The following is a 14332-nucleotide window of genomic DNA, read 5'->3' as shown; positions in this document are numbered from 1 at the left end:
TGCAGACCACGGCAGTTTAGCTATAGGTAGACAGCCGGCAGATGAGCTATTCTCCTGAGTGGGGAGGGATGTCCGGCCCTATCCGAGAGCAGCCAGCCCGCACAAACTGCCGCGCCCCGCCCTGTTTGCCTGTCCTGGTCGCCTCGCTCCCTAGGGGCTGCATTTGAACGGCAGGGGAGGGGGTGCTGCTGGCTCCGCCCACGCCTCGTCAGCCTCCCTCGCGAGGGCGGCCGGGCCCTGGCGGCTCCTTCGGCTGCCTCGAGTGGCCTCGATGTTGAAAAAAAAGCCCTGCCCGCCTTGATCCCCCGCTCTGCTGCAGAACGCGTCTGCCCTGGAGCCGATCGCCTCGGTGAGGGGGGCAGACGCGTTCATACTGGTGTTTGTTTCTGTCTGTAAGGACTGTACTGCATCCGTTCACCATTTTCAGCGGACTTATACTTAGAAGGTTACCGCTTATTTGTGATGAAAGACAAATTGTAGAGGAAAAGAGATAATAATAACTTACTTTACAATTGCCTATAAAACAGCCCTAGAAACTTGTAAGGAAAATATTCTAAACTGCATATAATAACTACTTAAAGTCACATTACATGAAGGAGAACAAGTGTTCATTGGAAGATTCTACCATTCCTTCAAGCAGAAAATCTGTGTATGCCCTAAGCAAAAGGAGAGAGCTGTATACTGCAACTGTGTTTTCATAACTTGATAAAAATAACAAATCTACTATCTTGAAATTATGTAAAACCAGACACTTTTTGTCATTTATATTCTTAACGTTGTAATGGCTTTGTTTGTTATTACTCCAAAAAGGACAGTAGATAGTAACATGGACTGGGATTCAGTTATTCATTTACTGACTTGCAGATTAATATGATGCTGAAATCTACATCCAAACTAGTCAAACAAAGCAATCTTTAAGACAGTGGAGAGAAATATGAACTTCTGCATTTTGATATGTATCACCCTCTTTGGCAGAATCTTCAACAAACTTGGTTAAGTTAAGATTCCCTGGAAGTATGTCTCTCCTCAGTAGCTGTCAGAGTCTCCTTTAATGACTAGTTCATACGTAAACATCCATGTTGCTGATGACTTAAGTCAAATAAAATAAATATCACTCTTACTTGCTGGAGAACTAAATGATGGCTGTGAACAAGAAGATGTGTAAATCTAAACAGTACTGTTCCCTATTTTTGCCATGGCACACTAGACTCAAAATAAGACTACAAGTTCTCCAATTAACAGAGAACACCAAGTCCTTTTTTTTTTTCTTTAATATATGTAATTTATAATTTTATTACTTTAAAAGGCAAAAGTGATAAAAAAAGAGAAAAGAAATTTTGGTGCTCTTAGAATACCAGAAAAGAATTTTACAGCTCCCAGAATCCAGTATCTTTTCTGGAACTGAATTCTAATCTTCCTTACACCCTTTTCACAGGATAACGAGTCAGTTCTGACTGAAGTAGCTGAAATAAAATGCATTCAGAGGCTAAAGGCCTCTGAAATATACTATAATGTAAACTTGTCCAACAGATGGAAGTCAACATGAAGGTTCAATCAAATATTCCTTGCAGTGCAGTTCATTATTTATGAAGACTGCTATCCAAACATGGGAAATAATACCATTATCTTGATATTTAACCACATACATTATTTGCATAATTATTTTATCAGATAAAATAGATTACGGATTTTGTTTATGAGTTCAATTGTAAATTCCCAACAGGAGCTGTTTAACAAGTAGGTTTGCCAATGTTTCTGCTTCCTCTGTTTATCATGATCAAGTAATGAAATAAATCTGCAACTGTTCAATAGACTTATGGAAACATGTAGTTTTCTGTGAACCTTTTTGTTTGATACGTGTTTTACAAAGGAAGGTAGCTGTTAAAACTGAAAATTCACCTGAGTTATCAAATTGCTAATTGAGGAATCATCTAACAAAAGAGGAAGCACTGTTTCTCTTTCTGAGTAATTATCTGACTTTTTAACACATTTGGAAGGTGGAACAACATCAAATTTAAAATACTGTGTGCATTAGAAGCTGCAGAGTAGGAATCTTTATGCCTCTCAAAGGTGGTGAGTGTAGCATAGCAATGATTTACTCAAACCAATAAGAGAATGGAGAAATACGTTATCTTAAGTTTTAGCTCTTTTTAAAAGAAACTTGCAAATAAAAAATTACCTTTGCTTCAGGAAAGCCCATTGTCTTTTCTAATTTATTACAAATATGTTACGAAATTCAAAGAAACTCTTAAATGGTCTGTAAGCCACATGGAATTTGGAAGAGCTTTATAAAATGTTAAGACATATGCAGCAGATAAATGTCTCTCTCTGTTTCAGTGGGTTCGTGTGAGAGTCCATGGGTATTCCGAGAGGAGAATTCAGCCCCAAATCTGATTTTAGATCTATGGAGAAATATCTGAAATAAAATTATCTTAAAACTAACTTATGTACCGAAAGATTTAATGAGGTGTGTATGAGATATCTTGTTTCTGGAAGACAGTATGTGCTTGGGCTATGAAAAAATTCATTCCAGATCTCAGAAACAAAAGGAACTGTGCCATCTCTAGCTTTTATTTACAGTATTTGAGAATTTGAAAATGTTATCCTTTCTTCTTCAAACATTTTATTGAATGAATGAAGTTAATAGTGATGAGATTCGTAAAGTATTTTGAGTAAGCAACTATCAACCTCCTCAGAACACTACCTTTGCTGTTGGCTGTGTGAAAAGCTGACATTTCTGTTTTGGTTATACTTGTGTTACATGTTGAAGACTCTCCATTCACAGTGGCTAGAGTCCCCTTTGTTTTTCATCTGGATTCTGAAGTACAATTAGGAGAACTGTCTTTAATTCTTAGTTCAGAAACACCACTGATTGTTATATCAAATTCACAGTTTCTGTGCGCTTTTACACAGACACGGTAGTTTTTAAAAATACCAGACCAGATACATGGAGATTGGTGTTTTCTCTGCTTTTTGATTTGCAGTGGAAAACCTTGAAGTCTTGGGGATGTAGGGATTGCCCTTCTCCTTAATCATAGTCTCAATAAATACATGTACATAGCTAGCAGGAAAATATGCAATTGTTAAAGGAAACAAAGGACATGTGTTGAAATCTCTCTACTTCCAGGGAAGTTTCAACATTCTGGTTTCTTTATTTTCCAAAATACTCTCTTAAGCTCTTTTCAGAGCCAGCTGACTGAATGCATGTATTGCGTAAGTAGTAAGTTAGAAAGACATGTTGTGGAGGTGCTTCAAAGAATTTACAAAGGAAGGATATGCAAGTGGGTATGATATTTTTTTCCTGTCCCTTGTAGGTATGCCAGATGGGTTTGCACAGAGATTAAATTTTCTTCAGTAATTACAGCAATTTAATTGAATTTGTACATACATGCAAAATTGTTCTTCTGCCGTGCTGCAATTTGAAAATATTTTATAGAGGCAGAAATTTACTAAAAGCTATTAAGCCAACATAAAATATTTTGTAATAAATGTGACAAAATGTTCCGTTGTCTCTTTGTTTAGGTCAGGCTTCAGCTTAAATTGTCTATGGGGAAATAACCATAAAAAAGTAAATGCCAGAAGCTCTCTTTCTGCAAAGTACTGGGTGATATTCTACAATAAAAACTTTTGTTGAAGTAGATTACTTTTCCTCACATAAGTGGGAAAGGGTCATAAGCACAAAGCTCTTGGATAGACAAAGCAGCATTTATCTGCTGACTCATCTAAAATGGAAGGTGCTAATACACAGTTTGTATCCTGGCAGGTGAGAGCAATTACCCCTAATTGGGATATAAACAATGTACGAGTATTTCTGGGAGCCTGAGGGAACTGAAAGAGTGAGCAATTTATGTGGTTGCTTATGTGATTCCCCCCCCCCCCCCCCCCCCCCCCGAATATTGGTGTTGGTGCTCAACTTTAGAATGGAACCTGTGATGATGAAGACAGTCTTACTGCTGTGAGTACTGATTTCTATTTAGTAGATCTACATAATAGATGTTCATTTTGCTGTACAGGACAATAATTCACTGAAGCTATTAAATTAGACTAATGATATTTTAAAATACTTGGGAAGAGTTTGTTGTCCTTTTTAAAACTTACACTGGGTCTTATCCATCTAAAAGAATGTAGAGTTTTTGGATATTGTTTTGTTGATTACTGAGAGAAAGTCTTTGGCTTTAAATTAGAGTTGATTACTGATTGATTCTTACTAAAATTCACATTTTCTTTATTATATCTAAGAAATCATATTGCCGGTTCTAAGTGCTGTTCTATAGTGTTGTTTGTCTTGTCACTACTGGGCTGATGGGCACCTGAGAACCAAGCATACTCGTGTGTGCTAAATTGATGCTGGACTTCTAAGAGTTCCTTTAAAAGTGCATTTGAGTTTTCTGTCTATCTCCTTGCCATATATTGATTTTATGCTAATATCTAATTAGAGGCTTTGAGTTCTCCTATAGCTTGTGTTTCCCATGCCCTTATCCTAGGAAAAAAAACAAACAAAACCTGCTTGCAACTGATAGCTTATGTTTTCTTTCTAACTTTATATGAATATACAAAAAAGCTGTATCAGAGCTCAGGCCAGCACTTTCTATTATTCTATTTCTAGTTCACGATTGTCTCTACACTGAGACAATGCTGGGGGTGGTGAGGTGGAATCTAAATGTATTTTTCTAAAATTATCTGTCTTACAGGACACATGTGGATCATTCACTTCATGTAAAGGCCATGCACTGATGATGTTCCTACTAGCTAACAAGAAGTCTGTAAGACTTCCGGAATGAACGCCAGCTAGCTGGATAATGGTGATGTTGAGGTGGGTAATCCCAGCTCCAGGATTCTCCTTGAATAATGTGAGGTCAATGCATGCTTCCTGTACTCTGCCCTACGTTAGCTTTTTCAAAGCTAATGAAAGAGATAAAGAAAGACATGTAGGATTGTGTTGCCAAAGAGTTAGTATAATCCATAAGTTTATGTGGCTAAAAATTTGGGAAGGACCTTCCCTAAACATAGGTGATGAGAAGAAATTCCTGCATCCTTTGAATTCAGGAATTGTTTTTATAGAGGAGTTAAACCTTAGATGTGTTTATGTATTACACAGATAAACAGTGGTGGTGAAACATTCAATACAGAAACTTCCCATTTCCTTCCTCTTCAAGAGGATGTTTATTACCATTTAAATATTAAGACATGTCTTCTTATATTTTAAAAAAGCAAACAACCGGGTTAGTAAAAATGGAAATTGTTTTGTAGGTATGGAAAGCCATTAAACTTGAATCTTACAGTACGAATGACTTGCCTAGACAAAAATGATACCACTACTTCAAGTACAGTATCAAAAAATGATGTGCTTAAATATGAATTTATTTCCAGCTGCATCCTAGTCTGCTTTGGGGATGAAGTAGTAGTTGAATAAACAGTTACTGGTGTTTTAAAAAATAAAACCACACACACACACAAAACCCCTATGATTGTCTTAGAGTATTTTATACATTATCTAAATTTGTCTGAAATGTTACTTAAACTTTGAAAGTATTGTTTTACATCTATATGACTTTTTTTTGGGGGGGGGTGGCAGAGAGGAGAAGGGAGGAAATATCCTATCATCAAGATATATAAAACAATTATTTTTACTAAGCAAAATTTGTTGCATTTCTAAAACAGTAGCACAGTAGCACTAACATCTTCTCCTTGGAAGCTTCACATTTCTGCATAAAATTACTATTTGCATAAATAACCATACTGGAACCATGTCAGTTTTTATCATTATCTTGTTGGAAAGAGACGCTTTTGTTCATCTAGTGAACAGAAGGTTTTTAATGTAATGCATGTAACTTCATTATGGTAGGGGGGCGAGGCGGGGATACTGACAGTATAATTGTCCCAGTAAATGGTAAGTTGTTCACTCAGACTTCCACATAAATATCTTTCTAGAGACTGAAATCTTTTCATGACCAGAAAAGATGACAACAAACAAACAAGTATACATGCTCTTAAAGTTAAAATGAATTAAATGTATTCAAATCTAAAATTACAAGTATAATACTACATATAAAATGTGATGTTTAAAAATGCTTTTTGCAACTGTACATTAAAAGTAGTTTGACAATTAGCTAAGATAGTCCATAATTTTGTCTATATTTTTCCTCCTTAAGGTACTACACTAATCTTGTCTATAGAAGATGCAAAATGAGTTGCTTGACAATCTTATTCATCATGCATTTAATTTTTTTTTTAATTTAATGTATGATTTAAAAGATGGACAAAATAGAGATCTATTACTTAGTGCAAAAGGAAACTTTCTGTGATGTCCTGGGAGAGAATTTAGCATCCCATCAATGTTTTGTTTTGTTTTATTTTTTTCTTTTTTTTTTTCTGTCATTCTCATTGCTATTTGTCTAAGGTAGTTTCTGAAGATCTTTAAATGATCTTTCCATTGAGGTTGAGCAGCTTGTGAATTTGGCTTGTGAAAGAATTCGGAATCCATTTCCTTTGTATTTACTTGATTTCAAATTTTAGGTAGAAAGACAGTTCTTAGAATCATTTATAAGGAGAGCATGAAATGGTTCTATAGGGGATGTGTATGTGTGTACTTCCTTTATGGAGTTATCTGGATCACTTTTTCATTTCCTGTATTTCCAAAAAAATTCACTTCTGGGGTCTGTCCTATCAGCCTTTTGTACCATCTTATATATATATATATTTTTTTTTTCCCTATAGGAAACAATAATGAAATACTAATGCTAGAACAGAATTGGCTTCATAATCTGTTCAGCCTTTTTCTTCACTGTTGGAAATTTACCTATCCACAACATCCACTTACCCTTGTCATATGCCATATGATTTGTAAGGGTGCTTCTGGGACTTGCTTTCAGTGATCAAAAACTGCATTGTTCCTGAAGATCTGAGAAATTCTCAGTTACAAAACTTCTTGGCTTTCAATTTCCTAAAGTACCCCTTAAGAATTAGTTTCTGCCTTAAAGTATTAAAGCTAATTTGTATATAAAACAAACAAACAAAAAACCCAAACCAACCAACCAACCAAAAAAAACTATGTAGCTCCTGATTGAGAAGAAAGAAAAGAGAGAATGGATAAAGTTTAAAAAAAAACAAACGTTTTTGTTGTTGTTGTTGTGGTTGTTTTGTTTAACTGCTGCCTATTTTATGGCACTATTCTTTCTGTGGAAGAGCTGTAAACTTATAGTAATCTGAATTGTACAGAAAGAATAAATTGTTTAACTTCGTTAAATTACATAAACTGAGAGCAAGCCTATCATCTGCTAGCTGATTCAATTAGATAGAGTGACTGTCGTCTAGAGCTTTCCTCTTTGTCTTGGAAAGGCCTTCCATATTTAGAATATCTCTCAAGCTGACTGGAGTACCCACTTTCAGTGACACCGAGTAATAATGATAAGCCTTTATGTATATATACATATACAAAGCAGTCAATGTTTATATTTATCTCATGTAAACATCATGAGATGTTTACAAGAAAAAGTAAGCATATTGCTTAATATTTTGAAAAAAAAAAAAACACAAAAAAAACAAAGGAATTAAATTCCAGGAGATAGTTCATATGGTGGCTTTCAGAGTTAAAGATACCTCTTTAAAGCCTTAACATCTTCAAAGAGAGACAAAATAAGTTCATGAAGCCTACTGAAAACACAGAAAGCTGCAGATGACCCAGGAGCTCTGAGCTGATGACAATTGGTGACTGAAGTTATCGCTTACCCATTCCCTGTGCTGATACATAGACATCTCTTCTGTCCATAGCTGGAGACAAAATACTCTGGCTAGCAGTATGGTTGGTTTGTCTCACTGTGGCTTTCCTATACATTATGGGCTCGAATAGTCCTTTGTGTTCAGCATTTCTCTTTAACTAGCCCTAGAAACTCTGTTCAAAATTTCAGGCCTTATTCTATATAGTAAGCCCAGGCACTAAAGACACTTTCATTCTGGGGGCTAGGTAACAATGTTTTCTTGCTCATTGTAATTAAATGATAGTTGAATATATCTGATGTATAACTGAATAGTTTGAATATACTTTCCATAAAGCTATAAGAACAAAACTGGAGAAGGTTATCATCAATAAAATCATAAAAGAAATTTTCACTAATACTCTGGCTGTATCTTTAAAACTCTGTTGTTCTAGTTCTGGAAGAAGTAAAGTAAAAGTAAGCTTTTTTTTTTTTTTTTTCCTCCCCTAGTTAAAATCTAAACATGACAAAACCTTTTTTTTTTGGGGGGGGGGGGGGGGGGGGGGCAGGATATATTATCTTCAGTAACTTTTTTTCTTTTTAAAAAGTGGAGAGCTATTCAGTCTTCTTGTTGGATTTCCTATTCTTTCAGGTTTAATTGCCTTTACCTAATGTATGACAAGATGCATAGCAGAACAAATGTGAGTTGCAATTAGGAGTATTCATAAAGCTGTTATTTGCAGTTATCTATAATGTAGAGATATTGTCATTTGATAGTTCAAAGATAGGGGCTCTGTTGCTGTGTCATGTGTCACTGTTTACAGCCCGCATTTACATATGTAACTAGCTTGCTATAGAAATCAGAACAAAAAATATATATATATTATTATTATTTTAGTTTGGTGGTGGTAGTGGTCTGTACCTATGATATACTTGGCTATTTACTCTAAGTGTGTTATGTATTTGCTACTACCCTTCTGATTCTGTACATTCTTAAAATCATTCAGATAATATTTTATTTCTATGCTAAGAATATATGGGAACTATAACATTCTTCTTAATCTCTTCTACTAGACTGAAGATTCACTTCAGAATTACAACACTTCTCAGAAAAGCCAAACTGTCAGACTTCTACTGTAGTTTAGAGTGAGTCATAAGTACTGTGTGATGTAAGCCCAAGCTTCTCACAGTCACTGTCATTAAAAGAGACTTCAGAATTAGTGAATGTGAAGTGTAAAGACACTTGAGTGCAGTACACAGGTTGTTAGTCATTTTAATAAACAAAAAGAATGAGAACAATCACAACAAAAATGATCAACTTGTTTAATTTGGTAAATTAACTAGTGATGCTGACTAGCACAATATTCTCCCACCTCTGTTACAGAGACACAGAAACCCAACACAGAAAGTATTCTTTCCCTGGTGTCTTCCTGGTCAGTTTCTGCTAGTCTGTTCAAGCATCTGTTTTATCATTCAGATAGTGAATTATCCTCGGTTGTAGATTTGTTATCATTCAGTAATGAAGAATCTTTTGGCACAAGCAGTAAGAGAAGTGTCTGTGGGCAATTCATAGAATTATATTTGCTGTGATGTCATCTTGATTTTATATTGCAGGCCTTCTTGACCTTCACTAGGTGCTTGTTTCTAATCAAAGTGATCAGTGCGTCCATTTTTTTTCCACTGAGTCACTTCCCACCCTTGCACCTTTAAAATCTAATCAATTTTAGCTTTGTATACACACACAGAGTGTTTAACAGGCTCATACTTGTTTTCACTTTGAGTGCGCTTATTTTTGAACACCTTGTTTGTCTGTTATAATCCTTGTAAGTGCTTGGGAGATCTTGCTCAGAAGGAAAATCTGAGTGACCAAAGGCGCTGTCTCTTCCTAGTTCATTTAATGGGACATAGAAAGAAAAAAAATAATGTGTATAAAAGCAGAGGAGGTAGGTCCCTGTAGATAACATGGAGGGAGCAGGCCTTAAAAAAAAATACTGTGAGCATTACAAAATCCTGTAGAGTCATCTGTTGAAACGAGTCCAGAGGAGGGCCACAGAGATGATCAGAGAGCTATAATACCTGTCCAGTGAAGACAGGTGAGCCTAGAAAAGAGAGGTCTCTGGGGAGATTTTGCAGTGCCCTTCTTGTACCTAAAGGTGGCCTACAAGAAAGCTGGAGAGGAACTTTTTTATCAGGGGATGTAGTGATATGATATGACAAGGGCTTTAAACTAAAAGAGGACAGATTTAGAATAGATATTAGGAAGAAATTCTTCACTCAGAGGGTGGTGAGGCACTGGAACAGGTTGCCCAGAGAAGCTGTGGATGCCCAGTCCCTGGAAGTGTTCAACACCAGGCTGGATGGGGCTTTGAGCAACCTGGTCTAGTGGAAGGTGTCCATGGCAGGGGGATTCGAATTAGATGACCTTTAAAGTCCCTTCCAAGGCAAACCATTCTATGATTCTGTAAGTTCACTCTGGAGAATTGTGAAAAGAAATGAGTGAGAAGAAAGACATGATCTCCCATTGCTCAGACATAACAGTTATTATTTATTTATTTAAATAAATAAAAATAAATTTAAATAGATATCTTACAGCACAGCAAGCCCCATTTCCACTGACTTCTGCTCTGTACCATTTATATCTGTGGAGGGCTATATGAATGCCCTGAGTAAATAGCATTGTTCTGTGTTTGACTAAACAGGGCAGAGGAGGCTGTTTTCCCTGGCTCTTTGCAGATAGTGATCATTATAGTCCTATGCAGCATGTGGAATCTGGCAAGGTCGTACTACCTGAGGTGTCTGTTGGTCTTTATTATGACATGCAAAACTATTTGCATTGGTCATGCTGGCACTGAAGATGAACTTATGAAAGAGGCCTAGGGGAATTCAGTGACCAACTCCCCAAGTGAAGAGAACAAATAAACAGAATAGCTTCTGCTGCTTTAAAGTAGTGATAACTTGGAGGAGAGAGAACTTTAATCCTGAGCATAAGAAAATAGAAGCTCACTAATGTTACGTTCCTCTACACCCACCCACTCCTCCCCCTCCAATCTATTTGAAAAGACTTGCCCTTGTCTGGAACAAAGTTGTTACCATTCCTGAATACTGGGAAGCAACACAATTAGAACCACAAATCTGACATAATTCCATTCCTCGACTTTTATCAGGAAAGCAATCATGCCCTCCTTAAATAACTTGTGCAAGTCTGAGCTCTTGCAAGACAAGTAATCATTTGCATACTTATTAATTCTGACATTTTTTCTAATTTTTTTCCAACCTTCTCTTGGTTAGCTCTAATAGTGTTAGTAAAATATGTAACTACTGCACAAATATCTGAAAAAAAGACCACTCTTGAAAAGCTAAAATAATATTTTTATATTAAAATTCATAAATCCTACTCTGTTTCTACCTTCTCTAGAAACTGAACAGGAAGTTTCAAAAAGGAAATAAATGGACGTCATGGCAGTATCATAATGGAAATTTCACTGAAGTAAACCTAAGTATGGGTGAAGCGTACAAGTTAACATTTATTATCCAGGCACTTGAGACTTGTAACATGCCTTATGAGAAGAACAGCAGAACTAAGGTTTAGATGCTGATTCCTTCCTCAGGAGCTGCCTCATTATCTGTTGTATGTTTGTCACTAATCAGGTCTCTGGATGCAATTGAAATGTAAAGAGGAAAAGACATAAGTATGTCTGTCAGGCATCAGACCTTGAACACCAAGCAATACTTGGCCCATACGCATAGGATGTTAACTGCAGCTATACAGCAGTCAAAGCTCATTGGAGATGATAGGTAAATATTGAGACTTTTTTGTTAGTTTTAAGAATTTTTATGGAGGAAAAGAGTGTTTTAAACCTTGATATACGTTGACTAGGGAAAAAAAAATCAACAACAAAACACAAAACCAACCAATCAACAACAAAACAAAATAAAACCCCAGAAATGTAATATTTAGGAGTCATTCTGTGGTTGTGAAGTCCAATATGGACTTATTGACACTGATTTTATTACTTTATGACTTTGTCCTGTTTTTTTCCTCAGCAGCTTGTTTCAGACTTTTTTTTTTTTCTCTTTTAATTTGAGGCCTCATGACTATACATTTGTTTAACCTTATTGTCTCCATGCTGGCAATGGGAGTGAGAAAGATACTGCATGTTATGGAAAACAAGCACTTTAATGTAAGAGGAAGAACTGAAATTACTGTTGAACAAGAGAACCTACAAAGGAACAGAAAGAGAAGAGTGAGCAAACTCCTCACCAAAGTACTTGTACTGACAGTTCATATGAGCTCACAATACCCAAAAAGTAGACAATGCTATATAACACTGAAGGCAGTAAAAGCAGAAGGATAATCTCCAAACTGCACAGGCAAAGAGACTCTGCTATTCTAATACGGAGAAAACATCGATTCCTAACTCAAAATTTAGTGACCAAAGGAATCAAAGTGTATGAGGAAGACAAACCAGCCAGGCAGCTGTGAGGTTTCTCAATGTTACCGAAAGCAACAGCTTACCTTATCCAATATTTCTTCTCCAGCTAGTCTCAAGTGCCTTAGAGGAAAGTGAGAAAGGGAGCAACCAGGAGGCCCTGATACATGGAATTAATTACCAACAGATTAACAAATCAAATTAAACAGTGAATAAGGTTCCTTCTCAACCATCTGCTGCTTTCATTCTTAAATAGCAAATGAATTCAAGAATTAAATACTTACAAAAAACAGCCTGGAGAAATAACAGTGAATATTGGTGGTACACTCATGTAATTGCTGCAGGACAGGATGTGCCACATTGTTTTATATCTTGTTTTATTTACAACTTTAACTTAAAAAGAAGTAAAGAAGAAAGGGTGACAACTAATTTATTTTTTATTTTTATTTTTTTTTATTTACAGAGACCAGGATTACAACTGCTTTCCTTTTTTCTTTTTTTTTTTTTCTTTTTTTTTTTCTTTAAAAGACACAGCATATTCCAACTGTATCTCATATCCTGAGATTAGGAACACACATGATCAGAACTGATGTTTAAAATTGGAGGCCTCTAGATATCAGGGCAATGAAAATCTGTATGCCAACCACTGCATCCTGTTTCATAGTAATCATAGACAACATTTTATTTCAGTGATTTTTTTTTTCTACAGTTTTTGCCCCATTGTAAATGATAACTTTAAGACAGTGAAGCTAGAATCAATGTGGATTCAAAAACTAAAAACATGGATCAGTCTTCAACAGGTATTTATTGTTATTACTTGGTAACTAAAGAACTTTCCTGCTGGTACAGTTCTTATCTTTTGGTTTAAAAAGAGATACAGTTTCACCTGGCAGTCAGGAGAGGTCCCTGGTGACTGGAAAAAGGGAAACGTCACTCCCCTTTTAAAAAAGGGTAGAAAGGAGGACCCAAGGAATTACGACCGGTGAGCCTCACATCTGTGCCTGTCAAAATGATGGAAAAGATCCTCCTGGAATCAATGTCAAGGCACATGCAAGATAAGGAGGTGATCTGAGACAGACAGCATGACTTCACCAAGGGTAAATCGTGCCTGACCAATCTGGTGGCCTTCTACAACGGAGTGGCTGCATCAGTTGACAAGGAAAGACCGACCGACGTCATCTCCCTGGACTTCTGTGAGGCCTTTGACACATGACATGACATCCATATTGCATCCTGATCTCCAATTTGACAGAAGATTTGAAGGGTGGACTATTAAGTGGATAAGGAATTGACTGGAAGGTCGCACCCAGAGAGTGGTAGTCAACAGCTCTATGTCCAGGTAGAGGCCAGTGATGAGTTGTGTCCCTCAGGGGTCTTTCTTGGGACTGGTCCTGTTTAATATCTTTATCAACAACATAGACAATGGGATCAAGTGCACCCTCAGCAAGTTTATAGATGACACTAAGTTGAGTGGTGCAGTTGATACAACAGAAGGAATGGATGCCATCCAAAGGGACCTGGACAAGCTTGAGAATTGGGCCCACGTGAACTTAATGAGGTTCAACAAGTCCAAGTGCAAGGTGCTGCACCTTGGCTGGGGAAATCCCAAGCAGGAGTAGACTGGGAGAAGAACTCATTGAGACCAGTCCTGCAGAGAAGGACATTGGGGTTCTGGTGGACAGAAAGCTCGTCATGAGCTGAAAGTGCACGCCTGCAGCCCAGAAGGCCGACTGCATCCTGGGCTGCATCAAGAGAGGAGTGGCCAGCAGGTCAAGGGAGGTGATTTTCCCCCTCTGTTCTTCCCTTGTGAGGCCCCCCCACTTGGAGTACTGTGTCCAGGTCTGGAGCCGCCAGCACAAGAAGGATATGGAGCTGTTAGGGTGGGTCCAGAGGAGGGCCACGAAGGTGATCAAGGGGCTGGAGCACCTCTTGTAAGAAGAAAGGCTGAGAGAGTTGGGGCATGTTCAGCCTGGAGAAGAGAAGGCTCTGAGGTGACCTCAGTACGGCTTTTCAGTACTTAAAGGAGGCTTATAAAAAAGATGGATAACAACTCTTTGCTCAATCAGATAACGATAGGACAAGGGTGAATGGTTTTAAACTGAAAGAGGAGAGATTTAGATTAGAGGTTAGGAGGAAATTCTTCACTCAGAGGATGGTGAGGCACTGGAACAGGTTGCCCAGAGAGACTGTGGATGCCCCATCCCTGGA

The 14332-nt window shown here is 37.2% G+C and overlaps 1 long non-coding RNA gene across 1 annotated transcript; it reads left to right on the top strand.

Annotated features, from left to right (window-relative positions):
* Window positions 1-3880: 3880 nt before the first annotated feature.
* LOC308193600 lies at window positions 3881-12187 on the top strand. Its single transcript, XR_013949804.1, has 4 exons — window positions 3881-3955; window positions 4692-4813; window positions 11343-11489; window positions 11781-12187. It is a non-coding gene; the product is annotated as an uncharacterized lncRNA (long non-coding RNA).
* The last annotated feature ends 2145 nt before the right edge of the window (window positions 12188-14332 follow it).

This window comes from Anser brachyrhynchus (genome assembly GCF_964034855.1).
Source record: "Anser brachyrhynchus genome assembly, chromosome: 1".
NCBI lineage: Eukaryota > Metazoa > Chordata > Aves > Anseriformes > Anatidae > Anser > Anser brachyrhynchus.
This window is presented reverse-complemented; position numbering and strand designations above follow the sequence as displayed.